We start from the raw sequence: 26,919 nt of genomic DNA on the forward strand, positions 1-26,919 counted from the left end.
CCTCATCTCAATATAGACAAGATCAGGTGGGAAAAGAATGCAAGTAAGCTCATCATACACAGTTGGAAAAAAAAAGCATAGTGAAAAGAGTGATGTTGGGTGGAGATAATGGTTAGAGGCATATTGCATATATTTTGAATAATAAAACAGCTTCCATATTTTCAAGTCTCTGCATACACATTTATATTTATGAATACATATTACCAACAATGAAACAGAACATCTGCAACCCACACCTTGGAGAAGACAAGGGGCTGCAAATGGTTCTGTGGCTCACTACGATCTGCTGGCATTCTGAAATAAATTCATGTATAAATGCTTTGTTGCTTATAAATCTAACTGCAGGTGAATAATATTTGCAAATCTCTAATAACTTGAAAATGTATATTGGTTGCACCAGAACCTAGATTATTAAAAGTCATTGCAAGGGTATATTTTATTCAACTATCTTCCAGAAAAATAATTTTTTTCTATTCAGTTGTCTTTTAGAAAAATAACTCTCTCTTTCTCTCAATCTCTCACTCTCTCTCTCCCCTACACCTCCTTTTTATACAAGACTTCATCAAACCATGATACGCATTTATGCATTTGGGTACAGGACCAGAAATTCACATAATGAATACTGCAACTCACCATTTTTAAAGACGGCTTCTGACTCAGAATATAAACGTTTTAGAAGGTAAATTTTGTTTGCTTATTTGTTTTTATATTATATTTATTAACAACTACTTGATGATTACCTTAAGGCCAATATCAACATTAAAAGGAACATACTGTCAAGCCTGGTAAATAATCTCCCCTCTACCACCTAGAATTCAGATGCTAGCAAAATGTCCCCCAGGAATATATAGCTGTAAGAAATTACAGAGCCATGGAAGCCTGCAAATCACTTTTCTGGCATTCTAGTCCACTCAGATGTTCCTCGAGTCCTGTAGTATAAGCCTGTCAGAACCAATTAATTTTCTGAATGAAACCCCCACTGCCCATATTTTGTGTTCTAGAGAAGGGCTTCCCATCAATCCAGTTGTCTAAACCAGATGCCTAGGTTTCATTCTTGCCTCTCCTCTCTTCATCACCACCACCATCTAGTTGTTTGTTTTAACCAATCTTTATTGATTCTACCTTTTTAAACTCATTCACCTATATCCATCTCCATTGCCCTGGCCTTGTATGGATGACCATTTACCCAGGGATGGCTGCAAATGCCTCCAAACTGTTCTCCCTGCTTCCACTTTTGTCTTGCTCTCACCCATTCTTCATGCAGCAAATAGAGAATTTTTCCCCTCAAATTCAGTCATGCCATTCCTCTATTTAAAAGTCTTTGTAAACTAATAACTGCTTTTAGAATCAAATCTAGACTAAGAAAATTGTTCTGCAGTGCTCAATCATCTGACTTTTATTGATCTCTGCTGCTCTCTTTCCTCTCTAACCTGAGAAACTTAATATAGCTCACAAGAAGCACACTCTTGTCTACTGCCAGGCCTTTATTCTATTTGTTTCACCTGGATTGCTATTCCACTTTTCTTTATGTGATTAACATGTATATATCCTTCAGAATCCAGCTTAGAATTTAATTAATCTGGAAAGATTTCCCCGACTGATGCCTCACCTCACACTCAACACACATCACACCACTGTCTTGCTCAAATGCATCTCGTTATTTCTCATTCAATGCATTTAACATTTGTATTAGTTTCATCTTGCTACCATAACAAATTACTATACACATATTAGCTTAAAACACTAAATACTTATTGTCTTATAGCTCTGGAGTTCAAAATTGTAGCATAGGTCTGATTGAGCTGAAATCAAGGTGTCAACGGGGGTGCATTCTTTCTGGAGGCTCTAGAAGATCTATCTCCTTCCTTTTCCAGCACATAGAGGCTGACTGCATTTCTTGACTCAAGGTCTCCTTCCACCATCTTGAAAGCCATCAACATCAGGTCAAGTCCTTCTCATATCATGTCATTTTCAGTTTCTCTTCTGCTTATCTTAATGCTTCTTCTGTATATTTCTTCCACTTTTAAAGATTCTTCTGATTACATCTGTACCCATCTGGACAATCCAATCCCTACTGTAAAGTCAGAGGTTAACAACCTTAATTCTATCTCCCGCCTCAATTTCCCTTTGCCATGTAAGGTAACGTGTTACTAGGATCCAGAAATTGGAATGTAAACTTCTTTTGGAGGAGTAAAGATTATTCTTCTTACCACAATACTTTCTACTGTAATTTTATGTTTACTTGTCTTTGAACACCACTCCCCTCCCCAATCCTTTCAACAGGCAACATATCCCAGCCATACATTTACATATGTTTTGAGAGAGAAGGAATGGTATTTGGCCCCTTATCAAAGCTCTGGTGGCTAGCAAAACTCTTGGTATGTAGTAGGTCAATACATATTTTGAAAGAATAAGTTAATGAATACTGAGTCAAAGAGTCTATGGACCCCTTCAGTTCTGAACCAATTGTCTTAATGAAAGACCATCACTTAACTTGTAGAACAGAAGAAAGCTATATGAATGAGTTTGTTTAACTTCCTCCAATAATGCTGTGCCCCTAATTGTTGACGTATTAAAGTGTTCAGCTATGGAGGAAGCAGAACAAATAACTCAATAAGTGTGACTTATTGATTGCACCTTTTATAATTAGATTAAAAGGGTTAGTTTTATTTTGCTTTGCTAAGAATATAGTACTATTATCACTATTATGCATTACTTTGTGGAGTTAAAAGAGTACAAAATCTGACTTTTTAGTGTTAGATCTGCCCCCTAGAGATGTTGTCTTATTTTATTTTTATTAGTTTATGTTTTATGTATGTATGTATTTATGCATGTATTTAAATTGACAAATAAAAGTTGTGTATATTTATGGCATACAAAATGATGTGTTGATATATATATACATTGTGGAATGGCTAAATAAAGCTAAGTCATTTATTCCTTACCTCAGATACTTAAATTTTTTTGTGGCAAGAACATTTAAAATCTACTCTCTTACTAATTTTCAATTATACAATACATTGTTAATGACTATAGTCCCAATGTTTTACAACAGATCTCCTGAACTTATTCTTCTTGTCTACCTAGAATGTTGTATTCTTTAATAACATGTCTCAAAAATCTTCCTTCCCATCCTGCAACTGCTGGTAACAACATTCTACTCTGATTCTATGTATTCAAAGTTTTAAGATTTCATATATAAGTGAGATAATGCAGTATTTAAATATCTTTCTCCTTGTGGTTTATTTCACATAGCATAATATCTTCCAGGTTTTTCATCCATGTTGTGATAAATGACAGAATTTTTTTAAAGCTGAATAGTATTCCACTGTGTGTATATATATGTGTGTGTGTGTATAACATTTTCTTTATCCACTCATTTGTTGAAAGACACTTCATTTGATTCTATATCCTGACATTTCTTTCTAATTCCCATTAATAAAAATTTGAGTCTTTTATATGATATCATTAGATCAAATAAAACAGTGACTTATATTTCACGTGCAGCTCTTTTCTTCCACTATCATATGTCACATGGATTCACAGTGTCAGCACTATTAGCATTTTTTTTTTTTTTTTTTGAGACGAAGTATTGCTCTGTCGCCCTGACTGGAGTGCAGTGGTGCGATCTCGGCTCACTGGAACTTCTGTCTACTGGGTTCAAGCGATTCTCCTGCCTCAGCCTCCTGAGTAGCTGGGACCACAGGCATGTGCCACCAAGCCTGGCTATTTTTTTTGTATCTTTAGTAGAGACAAGGTTTTGCTGTGTTAGTCAGGATGGTCTCGATCTCCTGACCTCGTAATTGGTCCCCCTCAGATTCCCAAAGTGCTGGGATTACAGGCTTGAGTCACCACGCTTGCAGTGGCTTCGCATTTTTGACCAGATAATTGTTGGTGGAGGAATGCTGCCTAGTGTGCTTCAGGGTATTCAGCTGCATCCTGGCATTTATCCTCTCAATGCCAATGGCACCTTTCTGGTTGTGCCAACCAATAATATCTCCAGATATTGGCAAATGGTTTTGGGGAGAGGGAGGGAGGCACCATCAGCATCAGTTGAGAATTACCAATATAACGGGTTAGATAAAACTTAAGACAATTGCATTGTCTTTCCTTTAAAGACTCTTGGATATTATACTGGAAAGGAGGTTCTCTTATAATGTGGGGTACACATTCATGTAGAAATGACATAATTTCTGAGCCCCCAGCTTAAGGGCTCTTTGACAGATCATTACAATGTGTCCCTATTTTTACTCTTTTCCTCAATTAAGAATTCTTGTATTTCTCCTTATCTTTATTTTGCTCTTATAATAAGCATTAACCGGTGCTTACCCTGTATGGAAACTATTAGGTTGGATTTAAAGATGGAGTTTCCTCCTCCTTTTCCTTTTTCTCTGTCTGCCCTTCACTGTGCTAGTGAGGGCATTTTGATTGCCTCTCAAATGAACACACATATATGTATGTCATGTAAAATAATAACCACTTTCTAAAGGTGATCTGTAAAAGCCAGTCCTGTCCCTATTAGCTCCTCCTTTTCCATATGCCAAGCTCCATGTTTTTCTAGGAGCAGCCGATTAACCCTAGACTATGTTACTGCTTATGCTGATCATCTCATGAATAGCTGCACAGTAATTGGTTTTATCGGTTTTTTTAGAGTGCTGAATGAAGTGTAACCACCAGAAAATGTCAGTCTACTTTCAATGAAAATCACTTTTAATTTTTTGGTTGCCTGATAAGCTACAGAAAGAGAAATATTTTAAGCACATAATCCTAGAGTACATCCTTTGAAGTAATTTTATTTTCTTTTCTGCTGGCTTCTGTTTCTAAGCAGTTTGTGCCTTTAATCAATAGTTTATTATACCATACAGAAAAAAAGCGTGGACCATTTTTAAATTGTTTGTTTGTATCTACTTCCTTTTGTTTCCAAGGCAAGTTTTCTGGCTGGGCCTATGATATAGATGATTTCTGGGCACTGCCAAGGATCTCTGACCTCACTCTACCCCAAATATATTTCTAATATTCAAAGTTAGATATCTGTTTCTTTTGCATAAGATTTTTAAAAATGAATCAAACTTGGATGAGATATGGCATCTTGACTTAATGACAGTTTTGTAGCATAATTTGTTATAGATAGGAGTAAGAAAAGATCATAAATCAGCTCTTGATAGGAACAAGAGAAAGAAGAATAGAAAAAAAAAAAAAGTCCTGTGGGTACTTAAGAGCATCCTGGCCTACTTATCAGTTTGTCCCCAGTGGGTTCCAAGCACGGTGTGGTATTTAATTAGGCTGGATTGCATTATGTGCAAGAACATAGGTCTATAAGACTCATGGATACACTGGAGCAGGGACTACAAAATTTCAATGGGTGAGTTTTTTGTTTTGTTTTACATGTAAGAACTATATTTCTGACTAACCCATTTCAAAATGTAGAAAACTTCTCAATAAAAGTGTGCAATCTGGGTTTTTTTTCCTCATAAGTTCATATTCAATATGTAGATCAGTGGCTATAAACAGTGGTTCCTTAGTCAATTTATATTGAATGAATGAATAAATGAATGAAAAGTCACAAAGGAAAGCTGGAACAGTTATTTCTCCCTATTCTTAAATTGTTAAATGTAATATGTCCCCTGTCAAGAGAGTTGTCCATCAAAGTCTCATTTCAGATATATGGTACACCCACATGATTTCATTGGTTTGATAGTGGTTCTGGTGTTCTGGGGATCTGTGTTGTATTTGAACCCCTGGGCATACAAGTCTCAGAGGTGAGGAAGTGGAAAGTGTACAGGCTTTGGAGTCCTCAAGAATGAGTCTGTCTCCTACCTCTATTTTTCACTAGCTTCAGGACCCTAGACCTCCTAAGCTTTGGTTGCTTCCTGAAAATATGGAGAACGGACATGAACTGTGGATTCCCTCCTCTAAGTCAACTGTGGAGAAACTTCAGATGAGGGAAGAATGTACAGATCTAAGGGTTTTATGAAAAACCCAGGAAAACACCAAACACTTCTGTAAACTGATGTGTGGCAGGTGGCACCCTGTAGCACTGGGGTGAAATGCCAGAGCAGATCGGTATGGACAAGTTTTTTCCTTCCATTTTACTCTAGGCTTTGGAAGACTCCTGTATTCTCTAATCCCCAAGGAGTCAGTGTTAGTAGCACTTCCTCCAGCTATTAAGGGTTAGCAGTGCTGTAGCACAGCGCAACCTGCTGTGAGCAAATGTGAACTGCCCCACCCCCTCTAACATTCTGTCATCCTTCCCCTCTCCCTTCAAACCCCCAGCCATGGTGGATTACAACCTAAAGAGAATGCTTTTCCCCTTTGCTGGCTTGTTCAAAGGGTTTAAAGGAGAATCCATGATCACAGGATTATGCCTGGTGGAAATGCAGCAAAGGTGGTGGTTGCCAGAAGTTCTGAGGCACATTGTCTCTTGTCTCCTGAAATTCACAGGAAGAGCACAAACTAAGACAGCCTGGGCTTTGACTCCTTCCTAAACCTAATAGCAATCAGATTTTTCTGACACCCCCTAGGGGACAGTCACTGTCACCCAAAATAACCAGATGCTCAGGAAATGCAACCATTAGAAAGAAAATATCAAACAGAACAATGTTTATTACCTAAATTTTAAAATGGGAATCAATAATTTAAACTAAACACGAAAATATTTGCAACGACATATGGGAAAATGTTGATGAAATGAAACAGGACAATTGAAATACTAGTCATAAAAAGCATAGTAGTTGTTATGTAGTCATATAAAAGGAAGAAATTATGTCCTTTGCAGCCACATGAATGGAACTGGAGGCCATTATCTTAAGTAAATGAACTCAGGATCAGAAAACCAAATATTGCATGTTCTCACTTATAAGAGGGTGCTAAACAGTGAATACCTGTGGACACAAAGATGGAAATAATAGACACTGGGACTCCAAAAAGGGAAAGGATGGGAGAGGACTGAAGGTTGAAAACTTATCTGTTGGGTACAACGTTCAATATTTGGGTTATAGGTACACTAGAAGCCCACCAATCCCCACCATTACAAAATATACCCACATAACAAACATGCAAATGTACCCGCAGATCTAGAATTAAGAGAAAAAAGTGTAGAAGTTGTCACAGACAACAGGGCTCTAAGGGGGCATGATGATTAAACATAGTGTGGTGTCCTATATAGGATCCTGTAGCAGAAAAATAACAGTAGGTAAAAACTGAGGGAACCGGAGTAGTGTAGACTTTATTTAACAATAATGTACCAATTTCTGTTCATTAATTATGACAAAGGGACCATACTAATGTAAGATGTTAGTAATATAGGAAACTGGATATGGGGTATATGGGAGCTATATGTACTATTTTTTCAATGTTTCTGTAAATTTAATTTTATTTTAAAATTAAAGATTTATTAAAAATAAGTAAGGACTTTCATTTTCCAGTTTGGTATGTAAGGAGCTTAGAAGTTGTTACTGTATCCTAACAATAAGTAAAAAGCCAAACAAACTGAAGAATAAACCATTCTTCATATATCCTTCAGAGAAGTGAGTTCACAGGACATCATTGCCCCCAAAATTTAAGAGACTGGTAGATGAACACAGAAATTCAGAAATTAACAGAGCGGAAACCAGGAGCAGAAAACTCTCTGAGAACCAGTACCAGGGTAGGAAAAGCTGAACTGTAACTAACAAATTACTAGAGGCTCAGTGTGGACAGTCTGAGAGTCAAAATCTTCAGAGATGCCCATTGTGGGGGAGTGGGAGAGGGTGCAGCTCATGCTTTTGTGAGTTTGACCTTCAGGAGCTCTGCTCACTTCCCACAGTGAAGATCTGGAAAAATCCCCTTACAGATTCTGCAGGCAGGGGTGAAGGGAGGGGGAACTCACCATTTTGAAATACACCAGAGCATTCTATTCTTCTTCACAAAGCCTGCTCTCAGGAGAAACTATTTCACTAAAGTCTAAACTACTAGGGTTTTACCAGAACTTAAGTGACTTGGAAGAAGGGCAATTCCCAATTCCAGCCCACTTTAGACATCCTGTGCCACCTAAAGTGAGGAAGGACTGAGACACTTCCCCTGCTACAACTTACGATCACTTTACTAAAGGCCTATTTACCAGTTTTTTAATCCAGTATATTATGTCCAGCCATCATGAAAACATTACAAAGCATACTCAAAGTCAAAACAAAACAAAAAGAACACAGCATGAAAAGATTCAACAAGCTTCATATTCAGACTCAGATATGGCATGGATGTTGGAATTATCAGATCAGTTCAAAACAATAATTAATATACTAAGGATGCCAATGGATAAAGTACACTGCATGCAAGTATGGGGGGACAATGTTAAGCAGAGAGATGGAAATTTTACGATTATTTTTTTAAATGCTAGAAATAAAAACATTGTAACAAAAAGGAAAAATGTCTTTAATGGGCTTATCAGTAAACTGAATAGAACTGAAAAAGACTCTGTGAGCTTCAGAGTATGTTAATAGAAACCTCCAAAACAGAAAGTAAAAGAGAATAAAAAACTGCAAAAACTAAAAGGAATAGAATATCCAAAAACTGAGGGACTCACCTGTAAATTAGAGTATCAACAGGAGAAGAGAGGAAGGAGCTAAATAAATATTTAAAACAATAATGACTGAGAATATCCTCCAAATTAATGTCAGATATTAAACTATGGTAAGAGGAAGCTCAGAAAATTCTAAGCAGGGTAAATGCCTCCAAAACCTACATCTAGACATACTGTATTCAAACTATTAAAAAACAAAAAATTAAAAAAAAATCCAAAGACACTAGAGAAAAAATCATCTTACCCATATAGGAGCAAATATATGAATTACATTTAACCTCTCTTCAGAAACCAAGCATCCAAGAAGAGAATGGAATGAAATATTTAAAATATAGAAGAAAAAGCCACCAACTTAGAATTGTATACCTTGTGAGATTTCCTTCAACAGTGAAAGAGAAATAAAGACTTTCTCAGACAAAAATCAATGAAATTTGTTGCCGGTACACTTGCATTGCAAGAAATGTTAAAAGTTCTTTAGATTGCAAAAATTTTCTCCCATTCTGTAGGTTGCCTGTTCACTCTGATGGTAGTTTCTTTTGCTGTGCAGAAGCTCTTTAGTTTAATTAGATCCCATTTGTCAATTTTGGCTTTTGTTGCCATTGCTTTTGGTGTTTTAGACATGAAGTCCTTGCCCATGCCTATGTCCTGAATGGTATTACCTAGGTTTTCTTCTAGGGTTTTTATGGTATTAGGTCTAACATTTAAGTCTCTAATCCATCTTGAATTAATTTTCGTATAAGGAGTAAGGAAAGGATCCAGTTTCAGCTTTCTACTTATGGCTAGCCAATTATCCCAGCACCATTTATTAAATAGGGAATCCTTTTCCCATTTCTTGTTTTTCTCAGGTTTATCAAAGATCAGATGGCTGTAGATGTGTGGTATTATTTCTGAGGACTCTGTTCTGTTCCATTGGTCTATATCTCTGTTTTGGTACCAGTACCATGCTGTTTTGGTTACTGTAGCCTTGTAGTATAGTTTGAAGTCAGGTAGCGTGATGCCTCCAGCTTTGTTCTTTTGACTTAGGATTGTCTTGGAGAGGCGGGCTCTTTTTTGGTTCCATATGAACTTTAAAGCAGTTTTTTCCAATTCTGTGAAGAAAATCATTGGTAGCTTGATGGGGATGGCATTGAATCTATAAATTACCTTGGGCAGTATGGCCATTTTCACGATATTGATTCTTCCTATCCATGAGCATGGTGTGTTCTTCCATTTGTTTATGTCGTCTTTTATTTCACTGAGCAGTGGTTTGTCGTTCTCCTTGAAGAGGGAGTTATACCTGATGTAAATGATGAGTTGATGGGTGCTGACGAGTTGATGGGTGCAGCACACCAACATGGCCAAAGTATACATATGTAACAAACCTGCACGTTATGCACATGTACCCTAGAACTTAAAGTATAATTTTAAAAAAAAAGTTCTTTAGAAGAAGACAAATTATTTAGGCTTGAAATTTGAATATACATAAATAAAGGAAAGACATAAGAGAAGGAGTAAATGAAGGTAAATGAAAAACTTTTTATTCTTAATGGACCTGACAGATAATAGTTTGTTCCAAATAATAGCAACAGTAAAATAAATTATACATATATACAGTTTGTGTATATATATGTATAATTACATAAGCATACCTAAGTGTATGTGTGCATTTGTACACATTTGCATACCTAAGTATATACACATACACTTAGTTATGCTTACGTAATAGTGAAATGAATGGCAGCAAAAAAACAAGGAACAGGAGAGAAGAATTAATATTATTTTGTTATTATAAAGTACTTTTACTACTTGCAAAGCATTTTATTATTATTTGAAAGAAAATTTAGGTTAGTTCTGAATGTATATTGCAAACTCCAGGGCAACAATTAAAAAAAGAAAATTATAACTGACATACTAAGAAGAAAGAAAAAAAATGAATCATATAAAATGTTCAATTAAAATCAATAAACAAACAAAAAAAGAGTAGAAAAATAGGAACAAAATGCAAGGGCAACAAATAGAAAACAAACGTGATAAATTTTAATTCATTATATCAATAATCCCTTAAACATCAAAAATCTAAATACACGAATTAAAAGACAGCAATTGTCAGAGTGGATCAAATAAGACCCAAGTATATGTTGTCAACAAGAAACCCACTTTAAATATAAAGACACATATAGAGTATATATAAAATGATGAAGAAAAATACAGCATGTGAACACCAATCAAAAGAAAGCAAGAGTAGCTATATTAATTTCAAACAGCACAAATTTCAGAGCAAGGAAAGTTATCCAGAATAAAGGGGGGATAGACTCAAGATGGCCGATTAGAGGCAGTGACAATCGGAGGCCCCCACAGCCAAGAACCATAACAGCATGCAAATCCTGCACTGGCAAACGAGGGATCCAGGTTCTGTCATCAGAACTGACTAGGCAGCTAGTGTGACCCATGGAGAGGAAGGAAGAGCAGTGTGGTACAGTGCCTCACCTGAAAGCAAGATGGTGTATGGCAGTCCCCAACCCTCACCCAAGGGAGGCAGTGAGTGAGCATGCTACCTAGCCATGGGAAAACGTGCTTTTTTCCATGGAACTGAGCAACCCATGGATTGGAAGATCCCACTCTTAAGCCTATGTCACCAGAGCCTTGGGTCCCAACCATGGAGCTGCGCATATTCTCGACAACCACTCAATTAGAATCTGCTTAAGCCTACCAAGCTCCTGGGTGGAGAGGTGGACAGCATCACAGCTGTGGCTGCCTGATGTCTAAGCCCTTTGAGCTTCTTGGGGGAGGGGTGACAGTCAACACTGGGACTGATAGCTGCCTAACACACTAAGCTACCAGGGTGGGGGAAGGGCAGCAGCCATCTCTCTAGATCCAGGCCATGCTTTTCCCCTGCTGTAGCCAGAGAAGCTGGGTTGCTTCATCCCAAGAGGTATCTCCCACAGCCCAATACACCAGTTCTGGCAGACCGACCAGACCTGACTAGAGCCATCCCTCCTCCTCACTGTGGGGTGGGAGACCCTCCCTGCAGGAACTCCAACAACTCCAGCCAGGGTCTCAGGGACAGAACTCTAATCTCCCTGCACCTGAGCCCTTAGGGGGAGAGGTGACCACAGTCTCCATGGACCAGCAGACTTAGTCTTTCCTCCTGCTAGTTCTGAGGAATCTGGGCAACCCAGATGAATGGGTTTCCCCCCAGCGAAGCACACCTCCTCCACCAAGGGACAGTCAAAGTGCTTTGTTAAACAAGTCCGGCTCCCCGTGCCACCCAACTAGGTGAGACCCTCTAACAGGGGTTGTCCGACACCCTATATAAGATTATTCCTACTGGCATCAGGTCAGTGCCCCATGAGGTCAGAGAACCCAGAGGAAGGGGCAGGCACCCATCTTTGTTGTTCCCCAGCCTCCTCAAGTGCCATCTCTAGGTGCAGGAGTGAACCAGATGAATAGGGCCTGAACTGAAGCCCCAGCAAACCTCAGCAGCCCTCCAGAAGAGGAACCTGATCATTGCTAGAAAAACAAACAAACAGAAAGCAACAACAACAGTATCAACAAGAAAACATGCCCAGAAAAGCCCCATCCTAGAGTCAGCAGCCATAAAGATCAATACTAAACAAACTCATCAAGATGAGAAATAATGAAAAAAAGCTGAAAATCCAAAAGGCCAGAGTGACTCTTCCCCTCCAAATGACCACAATGCCTCTCCAACAAGGGCACAGAAATGCAGGAGAATTAGATGGGTGAGTTGACAGAAGTAGGCTTCAGAAGGTGGGTAATAATAAACTCCACTGAGCTAGAAAAGCATGTTCTAACCCAATGCAAAGAAGCTAAGAACCTTGATAAAAAGGTTAGAGGAGCTGCTAACTAGAATAAGCGGTTTAGAGAGGAACATGAATGATCTGATGGAGCTGAAAAACACAGCAAAAGAACTTTGTGAAGCATACACAAGTATCAGAAGCCAAATCAACAAGTGGAAGAAAAAATACCAGAGTTTCAAGACCATCTTGCTGAAATAATTCATACAGACGAGAATAGAGAAAAAATAATGAAAAAGAACCAACAAAACTTCTGAGAAATATACGACTATGTAAAAAGAATGAACATATGATTGACTGGAGTATCTGAAATGGACAGGGAGAATAGAACCACATTGGAAAACACACTTCAGGATATTATCCAGGTGAAATTTCCCAACCTCACAAGACAGACCAACATTCAAATTTAGGAAATACAGAGAATACAACTAAGATACTCCATGAGAAGATCAACCCCAAAACATGTAATTGTCAGATTCTCCAAAATTGAAATGACAGAAAAAAAATCTTAAAGGCAACCAGAGATAAAGGCCAGGTCACCTACATAGGGAAAGCCATTGGACTAACAATAGACCTCTCAGTAAAAACCCTACAAGCCAGAAGAGAGTAGGTGCCAATATTTAACATTCTTAAATAAAAGAATTTTCAACCCAGAATTTCATATCCAGCCAAACTAAGCTAGGCAAGTGAAGGAGAAATAAAACAATTGATAGACAAGCAAAATTGATAGACAAGCAAATGCTGAGGGATTTTGTCACCACCAGGCCTGCCTTGCAAGAGTTCCTGAAGGAAGCACTAAATATGGAAAAGAAAAACTGGTACCAGCCACTGCAAAAACAGACGAAATATAAAGACCAATAACACCATGAAGAAACTGCATCAACTAGTGTGAAAAATAACTAGATAACATCATGATGGCAGGATCAAATTCACACATAACAATATTAACCTTAAATGTAAATGGACTAAATGTCCCAATTTAAAGACACAGACTGGCAAGTTGGATAATGATTCAAAACCCATTGGTGTGCCATAATCAGCAGACTTATCTCACGTGCAAAGACACACATGGGCTCAAAATAAAGAAATAGAAGAAAATTTACCAAGCAAATGGAAAGAAAGAAAAAAAAAAGCAGGGGTTGCAATCCTAGTCTCTGACAAAACAGACTTTAAACCAAGAAAGATAAAAAAGACAAAGAAGGGCATTACATAGTGGTAAAGAGATCAATTCAACAAGAAGAATTAACTATTCTAAATATATATGCACCCAATATGGAGTACACAGATTCATAAAACAAGTTCTTAAAGACTTACAAAGAGACTTAGACTCCCACACAACAATAGTGGGAGACTTTAACACCCCACTGTCAATATTAGATCAATGAGACAGAAAATTAACAAGGATAATCAGAACTTGAACTCAGCTCTGATCAAATGGACCTAATAGACATCTACAGAACTCTCTACTCCAAATGAACAGAATATACATTCTTCTCAGTGCTACATGGCACTTTTTCTAAAATTGACTACATAATTGGAAGTAAAATACTCCTCAGCAAATGCAAAAGAACTGAAATCATAACAAACAGTCTCTCAGACCACAGTGCAATCAAATTAAAACTCAGGATTAAGTAACTCGCTCAAAGCCACACAACTGCATAAAAATTGAACAACCTGCTCCTGAATGACTCCTGGGTAAATAATGAAATTAAGGCAGAAATCAAGAAGTTCTTTGAAACCAATGAGAATAACAAGACAACATACCAGAATCTCTGGGACACAGCTAAAGCAGTGTTAAGAGGGTAATTTATAGCACTAAATGCTGACATCAGAAAGCTGGAAAGATCTCAAATTGACACCCAACAGCACAATTAAAAGAGCTAGAGAAGCAAGAGCAAACAAATACAAAAGCTAGCATAAGACAAGAAATAACTAAGATCAGAGCAGGACTGAAGGAGATAGAGATTCAAAAAGCCCTTCGACAAATCAATGAATCCAGGAGCTGAGTTTTTGAAAAAATTAATGAAATAGATAGACCACTAGCTAGACTAATAAATGAGAAAATAAAGAAGAATAAAATAGACACAATAAAAATGATAAAGGGGATATCACCACTGACCCCTTAGAAATACAAACTACTATCAGAAAATACTACAAACACCTCTATGCAAATAAAGTAGAAAATCCAGAAGAAATGTATAAGTTCCTGGACATATACACCTTCCCAAGACTAAACAAAGAAGAAGTCAAATACATGAATAGACCAATAACAGGTTCTGAAATTGAGACAGAAATTAATATCCTACCAATCCAAAAAAGCCCAGGACCAGATGAACTCACAGCCAAACTCTACCAGAAGTACAAAGAAGAGTTGGTACCATTCCTTCTAAAACGATTCCAAACAATTGAAAAGGAGGGACTCCTCCCTAACTCATTTTATGAGACCAGTATCATCCTGATACCAAAATCTAGCAGAGACACAACAAAAAAATAAATCTTCAGGCCAATACACATGATGAACATTGATGGGAAAACCCTCAATAAAATACTGGAAAACTGAATCCAGCAGCACATCAAAAAGCTTATCTGCCACGATCATGTTGGCTTCATCCCTGAGATGCAAGGATGGTTCAACATACACAAATCAATAAATGTAATCCATCACATAAACAGAACCAATGTCAAAAACCATATGATCATCTCAATATATGCAAATAAAGCCTTTGATAAAATTCAACATCCCTTAATGTTAAAGCCTCTCAATAAACTAGGTATTGATGGAACATATCTCAAAATAGTAAGAGCTATTTATGACAAACCCATAGCCAACATACTGAAAGGGAAAAAGCTGGAAGCATTCCCTTGAAAACTGGCACAAGACAGGATACCCTGTTTCACCACTCCTATTCAACATAGTATTGGAAGTTCTGGCCATGGCAGTCAGGCAACAGAAAGAAATAAATGGCATTCAAATAGGAAGAGAGGATGTCAAGTTGTCTCTGTTTGCAAATGACACGATTCTGGATTAAGAAAACGCCACCCTCTCAGCCCCAAAACTCCTTAAGCTGATAAGCAACATCAGCAAAGTTTCAGGACACAAAATCAATGTGCAAAAATCGCAAGCATTCCTGTACACCAACAATGGACAAGCAGAGAGCCAAATCATAAATGAACTTCCATCCACAATTGCTACAAAGAGAATAAAATACCTACGAATACAGCTAACAAGGGATGTAAAGGACCTTTTCAATGAGAACTACAAACCACTGCTCAAGGAAATAAGAGACAACACAAACAAATGGAAAAACATTCCATCCTTCTGAATAGAAAGAAGTAATATCATGAAAATGGCCACAATGCCCAAAGTAATTTATAGATTCAATGCTACTCCCATTAAATTACCATTGACATTCCATTCTTCACATAATTAGAAAAAAACTACTTTAAATTTCATATGGAATCAAAAAAGAGCCTATATAGCCAAGATAATCCTAAGCAAAAAGAACAAAGCTGGAGGCATCATGCTACCTGATGTCAAACTACACTACAAGGCTAAGGTAGCCAAAACAGCATGGTACTGGCACCAAAACACACATATGGACCAATGGAACAGAACAGAGACCTTAGAAATAACACTCCACATCTACAACCATTTGATCTTCAACAAACTGGACAAAAACAAGCAATGGGGAAAGGCTTCCCTATTTATTAAATGGTGCCGGGAAAACTGGCTAGCCATACTCAGAAAACTGAAACTGGACCCTTGTCTTACACCTTATACAAAAGTTAAGACGGATTAAAGACTTAAATGTAAAACCCAAAACCATAAAAACCCTAGAAGAAAACCTATGCAATACTATTCAGGACATAGGCATGGGCAAAGACTTAATGATGGAAATGCCAAAAGCAATTTCGACAAAAGCCAAAATTGACAAATGGGATCTAACTAAACTAAAGAGATTCTGCAGAGAAAAAGAAACTATCATCAGAGTGAGCAGGCAACCTACAGAATGGGAGAAAATTTTTGCAATCTCACCCATCTGACAAAGGTCTAATATCCAGAATCTACAAGGAACCTAAACAAATTTACAAGAAATAAATAAACCATACCATCAAAAAGCGCACAAAGGATATGAACAGACACTTTTCAAAAGAAGACATTTATATGGCCAACAAACATATGAAGAAAAGCTCAACATCACTGATCATTTAAAAAATGCAAATCAAAACCACAATGAGATACCATCTTATGCCAGTCAGAATGGCAATTATTAAAAAGTCAAGAAACAATAGATGCTGGTGAGGCTGTAGAGAAATACAAAAGCTTTTATACTGTTGGTGGGAATGTAAATTAGTTCAACCACTGTGGAAGACAGTGTGGCAATTCTTCAAGGGTCTAGAAATATCATTTGGCCCAGCAATCTCATTACTGGGTATATACCAAAGGAATATAAAGCATTCTACTGTAAAGATATATGCACATATATGTTTATGGCAGCACTATTTACAATAGCAAAGGCATGGAACCGACCCAAATGCCCATCAACAACAGACTGGATAAAGAAAATGTGGTACATATACACTATGAAATACTATGCAGCCATAAAAAGGAATGCGATCATGTCATATTCAGGGACATGGGTGAAAATGGAAGCCATCATCCTTGGCAAACTAACACAGGAACAGAAAACCAAACACTGCATGTTCTCATTCATAAGTGGTTGTTAAACAGTGGGAACACATGGACACAAGGAGGGGAACAACACAAACAGGGGCCAGTTGAGGGGTAGGGGAAGAGGGGAGGGAGAGCATTAGGACAAATAGCTAATGCACGTCGGGCTTAAAACCTAAATGACAGGTTGATAGTTGCAGCAAATCATCATAGCACAGGCATACCTATGTAACAAACCTGCACGTTCTGCATTTGTATCCCAGAATTTAAAGTACACACACACACACACACACACACACACAGAATAAAGAGGGACATTATATAATAGTAAAGGCTCAATTATTTAAGAAGACATAAATAATTTTTAATGTGTATGCACTTAACAACAGTGTCAAAATATATGAGGAAAAAATGCACAGAACACTGCAGATAAATACATGAATCCACTTGTATTGTTGGAAAATTCAACACTCCTTTATTGGAAATGAACAGATTTATCAGGCAGAAAATCATTAAGTGCTCAGCAGCCCTGTCAATCTATTAGATATAATATCTATTAGATATAATTGATATCCATACATGGATTCATTTGATAACAGCAGACTACAAAGTTTTTACAAGCTCACATCAAACAATCATTCTGAGCCACAGAACACACCTTAACACATTTTAAAAAATCAGATGTCATACAACATCTACTGGCAGATCATGATGGAATTTCACTAGAAATCAATAACAGAAAGCCACAAAATCAAAAAATATTGAGATTAAACAATATACATTGAAGTAACATATAGGTCAAATAAGAAATCTTAAGGGAAATGAAATAATATTTTGAACTTAATAAAAATTAAAATACCACTCATTCAAATGTGTGGACTTCGATGAGAATAGTGATTAGAAAAATATTTGCAGTATTGAATAACATATTAGAAAAAAATTGAAAGATCTAAAATCAATTAGGAAGCTTGAAAAAGTAGAGCAAATTAAACCCAAAGTAAGCAGAAAAAAAAGTAATACTAATTAGAGCTGAAATCAATGAAATTTGCAATGGAAAATCAAAAGAAAAAATCAATAAAATCAAAAGCTGGTTCTTTAAAAGGTCACTAAAATCAATAATCCTCTAGTCAGGCTAATTAGAGAGAGAAAGAGAGAGAAGATGAAAAACTATATATCAAAAGTGAAAGATGAGACTTCACTGCAGATCCCATGAATATTAAAAAATAATAAAGGAATATTATGAACAATTATATGCCCACAAAACTGATTACCTAGATAAAACAAACCATTTCCTTGAAATACACAATGTTCCAAAACTCACAGAAGAAAACATAAACATTTTGAATTGGCCTAAATCTATTAAATAAACTTAGTCAATAATTAATCACCTTCTTAAGAAAAAAAATGATGCTCAGTTGGGTTTACTGGTGAATTCTACCATACATTTAAATAAACTTGACCATTTCTCTATATTCTCTTTCAGAAGAGAGAAGCAGAGAGAATAGTTTCTAAGTTGTTCTAGGAGACCAGCATTACCCTAATACTAAAACCAGATGAAGGCATTGCACGTAAAGAAAACTACAGACCATTATCTCTAGGTGACTTGGGGTATGGTGATGATTTTCAGATATCATAACAAAGATATGATTTGTGAAAGAAAAATAGGCTGGACTTTATTAAAATTAAAAACTTCTGCTTTGCAAAAAACACTGTCAAGAGAATGAGAAGACAAGACACAGAATGGGAGAAAATATTTGCAAAGAATATCTGATAAAGACTGTTAAAATATACAAAAATTTCTTAAAACTAAACAACAAAATGAGCAAAAAATTGGTAAATGACCTCATCAAAGACCATTCATTGATTGCAAGTTAACATATGAAAAGATGCCCAACCTCATGTAGTTGAGGAATTGCAAATTAAAACAATCAGATACCCCTACAGAACTATTAAAATTGTCAAAATGCAAAACACTGACAACAAAAAGTTTTGTCAAAATGTGGAGAAACAGAAACTCTCATTCACTGATGGTGGAAATGCAAAATTGTACAGCCACTTTGAAAGACAGTTTTGCAGTTTCTTATAAATCTAAAGCTACTTTTATAATAATATCCAGAAATCATGCTTTTTGATATTTACCCAAAGCAGCTGATAACTTATGTCTACACAAAACCATGCATACAGATGTTTATAGCAGCTTTATTCATAATTGCTGAAACTTAAAAGCAACTAAGATGTCTTTCAGTATGTGAATGGATAAGTAAACTGCGGTACATGAAGACAATAAAATATAATTTATTGCTAAAAAAACGAGCTATCAGTTCATAAAAAAGACAGAGAGAAATCTTGAGTGAACACTACTAACTAAAAGACAAGCAAATTGCAAAATGCTACATACTATATTATTCTAACTATATGGCATTCTGGAAAAGGAAAAACTATAGAGACTGGTAAAAAAAAAAAAAAAAAAAAAAAAAATCAGTGGTTACCAGGAGTTAGTGGGGAGGGAGTGATGAATAGGTAGAACACAGAAGATTTTTATGGCAGTAAAGTCTCCTCAGTATGACAATATAATGGTGGATGCATGTTGTTACGCATTTGTCCAAGCCCATAGAGTGTACTACACCAAAGTGAATCCTAACGTAAGCTACAGACTTTGGGTGATAATTATATATTGATGTAGTTTCATTGATGTAACAAATGCATCACTCAGCTGTGGGATTTTCTCATTGGAGGAGGTTATCTATGTTGGGGAAAAAGGTATATGGGAAATCCATCTTCTCTTTCAATTTTTATGTGACACTAAAATTGTTCTAAAAAGTAAAGTCTATTAAAAATAAACAACTAAATAAATAAATATAATAGTTAAAATGAAAAACACAAAAATGGAATGAAGAGCAGAGTGGTTACAGTGGTGAATGAATTAGTGAATTTAAAGGTACAAATGAGAACTGTCCCAAAAGATAACAGGATGTAAAAAATAAATGGTAGGGCATGGGAAAAATTAAGAAACCTAGAAAATACAAATAGAAGGTCCCATTTCTGAATGGTAAGAGTTTTAGAAAAGGAGAAAAAAATACATATATAAATATGTATGTATGTGTATATGTACATTTGTACATGTACATACACTTAAATGTATATGTAATATGCACATATATGTGTGAATTTATAAATACATGCACAATTCACACACGTATATGACAAAAGGAAAGATAAAATGTTGAATAAGTAATGATTATATGATTTATGGAAATAAGGAAAAACGAAAGACCCCAGACTAAGAAGGTTCATCAGAAGTTAAACAGTATAGATAAGAAAAATTCCTCACCTAGACATTTTTTAATAAAATTTGAAAACATCAAGATGAAAATGCATTTATTAACAGTCCCCAGAGAGAGAAGATCATATCTAAAGGAATAAAAATCAGAATGACAGTGGACACCTAACAGTGATATTTCTGATGATTAATTAATATTTTAAAACATTAAAAGATTTTGAACCCAGATTCTACATCTGTACTAATTATTAATTAAATATAAATATTCAATGCCTATATCTTCAAATCTGTTATATCTCAAAAAATTTGCTACACAAAGCTTTTTGTCAGAAACAATTTTAAAGACAGAAGTATAGCCAGTGGATTCCACAGAAGGGCATAAGTCCATAGGACCCAGTCTTTGGGAATAATACAAAAATGAAACAAAGAAAATTTTATTTCAATTTTCCACTGAATTTTTATTGAATGTTAAAATACACACCCCCTCCCAGTTTCACTACGGGATTATTTGAGCACAAACAAAATCTTTAAGTGTTAACCTCAACCTGCCTGAAGTTGAAGTTGTTAACGTATGTGCAGCAGGTTGTATTAATAACTGCACAAACTCCATCTTCTTTAGCTAGTAAATAAGTCAACACTAGTCTGTTATTGAGAACTACATTTCCCAAAGAGTCTAGAGATTATTTAATTCCCTTTAGTGCCCAACTGTGTTGGTGGCTAATGATTCCAGGGTTTGATTCTAGTTCTTTAGTGTTGACTCATGGTGGAAAAAGCCACCCCTGGGTGCCGCTAATGTTGTTGCTGCCCCAATTCCCACCAGAGTTAATCCTACTGCTCACTTAATTCTGGTGTTGCTGGATCCTTCTGGGTTTTACACTGTGACCCCTTGGGGGGCAAGGGTGGCCAGGATGCATTCACCCATGTTCTTCATTTTTGATATACAAAGGAAAACTCCTGAAATAACAGGTAGCTCTCTGGGGAGTTGGGAGTTGTTATGGAGTGTGTTTTTCCCACTCACAGCCACAAATAAAAATGAGCCCAGTTGGGGCACAAATAGAGGACCTACAGGGTATAATGTCTATCCTTTTGTGTCAAGTTGGGACTACAGAAATATTCTTCTCAAATGGTGGTTGCCAAACGATCTTTGTTTTCTAGAAAGGAGCAGTACTCCTACGTTCCCAGATTAGGCAGTTGTTTTTCCCCTGCATGTTTTGTTCCAGGAGAAGCCATTATATATGGTGTCCTTGCTTACAAGTAGAATCCCATTTACCTCTCTGTGGTCCTGGGAACTTGGCAAGCAGAGATGGATCAGAGCATCAGAGGGAAGCTTCTGCCTTTTTGTCATTAACACAAAAGTAGGTGCAAAAGTTAGAATCATGAGTGCACTGGAGATATAAATACCCAACTTCCCAGTTCCAGGTAATAGTAGCAGGGATGGGGAGTTACATGGAATTCATTAGGTAAGGGAGAGTTGCACTTAAAAAGTAGGGGTTTGGGTACTTGGGGATTGCTAGTTAAGACGTCTGGGGAGATGGCCATGAAAATTTCTAGCTAAGCCAGAAGGTAAAGCTCTCTATCCTGGGGATATTGATGACTAATCTAATGACCGTAAAAATGATTTCCTAGTGCTATAACTTTTGAAATATTTACTATAGAATTTTGTTTCCACTCACACTGGATCAAGGTAATGGGGAGAGCAAACAAGATGAACAGTGGCAGCACAGTGTTCAGATGGGCTTTAGAGTAACCTCTACACCCAACAAGTACAAAAAAGGTGTTTCCCAGGAGGAGGTGGTTGGCAAATTTGGTAGAAAAGAAGTATTACAATCAAGAAGAAGAGAAAAATTGATGTTTCTATTACTACCCACACCATCACGTTACCACTTTTGGCTGAGTGTTCATTTTTTAAAATAAGTATCAGAAATCTTCCAAGGGTTCACAGATGTAGACCGTGGTGTCCTCTTGTGCCTGCAACTCATAAGAAACAGGTTTTAATCCTGGACAGGGGTACCCAACTAGTGATTTCTTGAAGATTAACAGAAGTGGGGGTACTTAACAATAGCAAATAAGGGCTCTTTCGTTTTGGTTGTAATTGATCTTAGGAGAATCTTTCTTTAAAGTTTTTACAAAGACTAAGTCTTCCAGGAGAAGGCAATACTTTATTTTTATATTTTTGTAGGGCTTTGTGAACCTAGCCTAAATTTTAAAGGAGTCTTCTGGGTGTGTCTAACCCCCTGATTTTTGTCACGGCTTGAGTTCGCTTTTCAGCGATTTGGGGGAATTTCCTTTGTTCAACGGACTTAGCGTCAAAAGACTTACATTCAATTAAACATTCTAGGCCAGACAGGAATGGATTTGGGCAGATACTCATTAGTCCTTGAATTATTTTTAAGCAATATAAGAGTCAAAAACTAAAACCCAGAAATAAGATTATATGTCAATAAGAGACCAGAGTATAGAATCAAGCTATATTGAGAGAAAACACTGCTCCCACAGAGTTTTAAGTAAAAACACTTTAGCATCTGTCCATAATAATAGTCAGAACTGGAAGAGGAAAAGTCACAGGATCTGACTAAAAGCTAAAGGAGACAGTTACATGAATCTGAGGAGCTTTTAAAAGAAACAGGTTACAGGATTGTAAAACAAAATTTCTGGTAATTTTGCAAATTAGTACCTTAAGAAAATTTGGTTTTAGTATGTAGAATACTTTTAGGAAGTCTATTATAAATAATTTTATTTTAATTACAGCTAAAATTTAATCACAGAAAATTTCTTTCATATAGTTCCCTTCATGAACCTTATTATAACCTACACAGACCATCTACAACATGCTTGGACTTTATGACTTGTTTTACATTATCTCTTAAATAACCAGCCATTTTATTTTTAGAACAAGAACTTACCATATGAGATTCTTTTTTATACAATATTATTCTTTTTTTATACTCTTCCTTGCCAAAAAATGTATTTTCTCTCTGTACCATTCTTTATATCTCTTGTTCTACTCATTGGTTCCATTATATTTTGAACCTCTCTTTTAATAATTTCTGAATTAGACAGAAATTATTATTTTTCCCAATACATAATATGTTTATTTGGCAATTTTTTTATAGACCTAGGAAGCAATAAATTCTGAACTGCCCACCAGACATTGGCATTCTGTAGATGAAGATAACTTTATAATTTTAAGTTTTGTAACTAAGTGAAAAGCTCACTGTTCAAAGCCATTTTAACCATTCGAAAGCTACAAATGCCAGTGGCTAATCTTAAAGTTAACTTTTAGAAGACATAGCATTTTTTTTTTCCAGAGAGAGTTTCGCTCTTGTTGCCCAGGCTGGAGTGCAATGGCATGATCTTGGCTCACCGCAACCTCTGCCTTCCACGTTCAAACGATTCTCCTGCCTCAGTCTCCCTAGTAGCTGTGATTATGGGCATGTGCCACCAATCCCAACTAATTTTGTATTTTTAGTAGAGACAGGGTTTCTCCATGTTGGTCAGGCTGGTCTCGAACTCCCGACCTCAGGTGATCCACCTGCCTTGGCCTCCGAAAGTGCTGGGATTACAGGCGTGAACCACCATGCCCAGCCCACAGCATTTTTTTTTTTAACTAACAAATTTAGACTAGTAATTTGTTTGATTTACCAGCACTTTTTTATCTATAGGCTAAATTGATGGCATGCAAGACACAACACACACTGCAATACCTGTATATACATTTAAAAAAATCAAACAAAGTGACAAGACAACTAAATTCAAGTTATTTATGAAATTGAGACCTGTCTACCTGGCCAAATTTTGTTTACCCTGAAAGGTACAGAAGTCAGGAAGAAGCAGAAAGGGGATCCTATAGCATTAAATACAAAAGGAAGTGGGTGAATAGCCTTGTTCAAGGGGAAAACTCAGAGTCCCTAAGCCACTGGAGAGCTCACTCAACAGTGAAGACACCAAAGAAAGATATTCAAGTAGACACTTATGTGCCACTGCAGCAAGCTGTCTATCAGGTCATGGGCCTGAGATCCCCAATAAACTTACTTGAGTAAGGTAGCTCATTAGGGCTAGTAGAAAGAGTTTATCTCTAATATCGATGGCGAAGCTTTTCCTCTCTCATCAGGAATGGCTTGGATGTTCTCATTGCCAGTGGCCCTTTTGCTTATAGTAGACACACTAATTCTGGCCCATGGTCTGGCAAGCTGGGGCTCTTGTCTGGACATTCTAGATGTTGATCTCACAACACTTCCTCAGGATGGGTAATTCGGAGGTGGTGAGGACCTAAATACATTGTTAATAACTGTACTTTTTTGGCTATTTTTTTTTGTGCCTCTTCTTCTGCCTTGTCCCTGTTGTTGTAAATCCCAAAGGCCATGTTTAAGAGTTGGATCATGGGAGTTTGAGGTTCTACTGCCGTTTTCATAGCTTCCTCCTAATGTCAGGGACAGATTAAGTAATAAAATGCATACCCAGGAGAGCTTGCCCTTCCAAGGAGTCCAGATCTGTATTAAGCATATTTCCTGAGTGTCTTAATCAAGCAACCCTGAAATGGAGTGAGATTTTTGTTGTTTATGTGAATTATTTCTCTAACCTTGTCATAATTTATTGGCATAATTGCTCACTTTTTCTTTTGCTTTGTTTTTTTTCATAGCATAGCAAGCTGATGCCAATACTTGCTAGTTATGACAAATTAAATTAAAGAATGTAGGAACTTAAACTTCTCTGTAAGATTTTCCAGATCCTCTGAAAGTTGGCAAAATTTCCCTTGTATAAAATTAAATCATGCATATAAAATGGAACATGTAAACTGAGTATTCCTTCACTTTCACCAACTACCTCCCTACAATGAACACAAGTTTTATTTTAAGGACTGATATGAAGCCTCACTCCTGCAGGGACTGGTTGAGTTTAATTTATTGGACAGTTGAGGGTATAGACTGGGGCTTGTTAAATAAGGGGCAGGGTTACCTGATGACTTTGGGATGGAATCTTTCATTAGAGAAGTAGTGGAATGCCCCCTCAGAATTGGGGGAATAAGGAGACTCTGAGGAGGTCATAGGCCTTCCAGGGGGAGCAACTGTGAGGGGGTTTCTTAGGCATGGCTTTCTGGTGCCTGTAAGTAACATGATCCAGTAAAAAGGCCATAAAAGCCTGAACATAGATCTTTTCCCATTTTCCTTCTTTTTTACAGAAAATAATGCCTAATTGTAAAATAGCATTATAATGTAAAGAAACATGCCTAAGCCAGACATACTCATTTTTAAATTTGTATTGAACTCAAGAGGTGTTGCTATAGAAAATGAGTTTCTTTTTATTTAAATTGAATTTGAATTTGCTCCAATAGCCTAAAAGACACCCTAGAGGAGAGTCTGCTGAAATGCTTGTCATTATCTCCATTTCTGACAAGAATTTCTACTGGACAGAGAAGTTTTTGTAAATCTAGTGAGAGGGAAAGCAAGTGGGTCTTTGCTACTTTTCCCTTTTAAATTCTCACTTCCTGAACAGAAGGTGGAAGTATAGTTAACAATGCATCATGAGAATGGATTATAAGTGTTTACTGGTGAATGAAATAATATTACTAAAGAAGTATTTTTTATTAAGTAAAGTGTAGAAGAAAAATTATATATAAAGTTACAATAAGAAATAAAAATACTATTACAGAAAATTATAATTTCAGGCAAAAAACAAGAAAAGGCAAGACCAAGATAACCCTAGGCTGGGCCTCTACCCAACAATCCTAGAGAGAATGTCAGTGCTGAAAACCCCAGAGCATCTGGTGGCAGGGGGTGTCCAAGAATACCAAATGCCAAAAACCCAGACTACCCGAGTATCAGCCAATGAGGGTCCCCACACCAAATGCCGGAAACCCTAGAGTATCTGGGAGCCAACCAACGCAGAATCAACACAATGGGGGACCCCTCACAATCAAGTGTCCTGCCTTATACAATTGCCCAAATACAGTAAACAGAAAGTCAAAGCAACAAAACTGCCAACAAAAAATACATTTTAGAACTAAAAATATGATAGCTGGCAGAGCAATAAAAGTGATTAAAAGGACCATGGAAAGGGATGACAAGGACGTGCTTTGGGGCACTCAAACAACGGGGTGCTTTTAACTGACCAGTTAGCCAAAGGCTTTCATTCCCTAGCTCATCTAATATTATCAGCGGAGGAGGGAGAAGAGGGAACCCGCACACATCCACAAAAGACAAAATGGCACTGACTGATCTTCCACATGGGACTCAGGTGAAGGTCTCTTCAGGTTCCCCCAACATAGGTGGGCTCAGCTGCTGTGGCGGAGACCTCAGCATGAGGTCTGGCAACCCACCAGCCTGCTGGTCAGAACAGCAGGTCCCACACAAGGCAGCATCACTATGGTTGCTTGCCCATTCACCCAACTCCGCTGCTTGCTTGGAAAGATGATGGCTCTTAAGAGTGCCTTTGTCTACTGTTAGCACTTGCAGTGTTAACAGTTCTTTGGTGTTACAGCCTCAGTGATGCAGCTCTTGCAGCCTCAGTCACTGACTGCTTTGTTTTCTCACCACTTGTTGCTGCTCTGCTCATCTGTGGTTGTCTCTTGCTGTTGCCTTGCCATCTGCCAACCACCACCTCTCTCACTGTCTCTCAC

This window comes from Theropithecus gelada, chromosome 14, assembly GCF_003255815.1.
Source record: "Theropithecus gelada isolate Dixy chromosome 14, Tgel_1.0, whole genome shotgun sequence".
Classification (NCBI taxonomy): domain Eukaryota; kingdom Metazoa; phylum Chordata; class Mammalia; order Primates; family Cercopithecidae; genus Theropithecus; species Theropithecus gelada.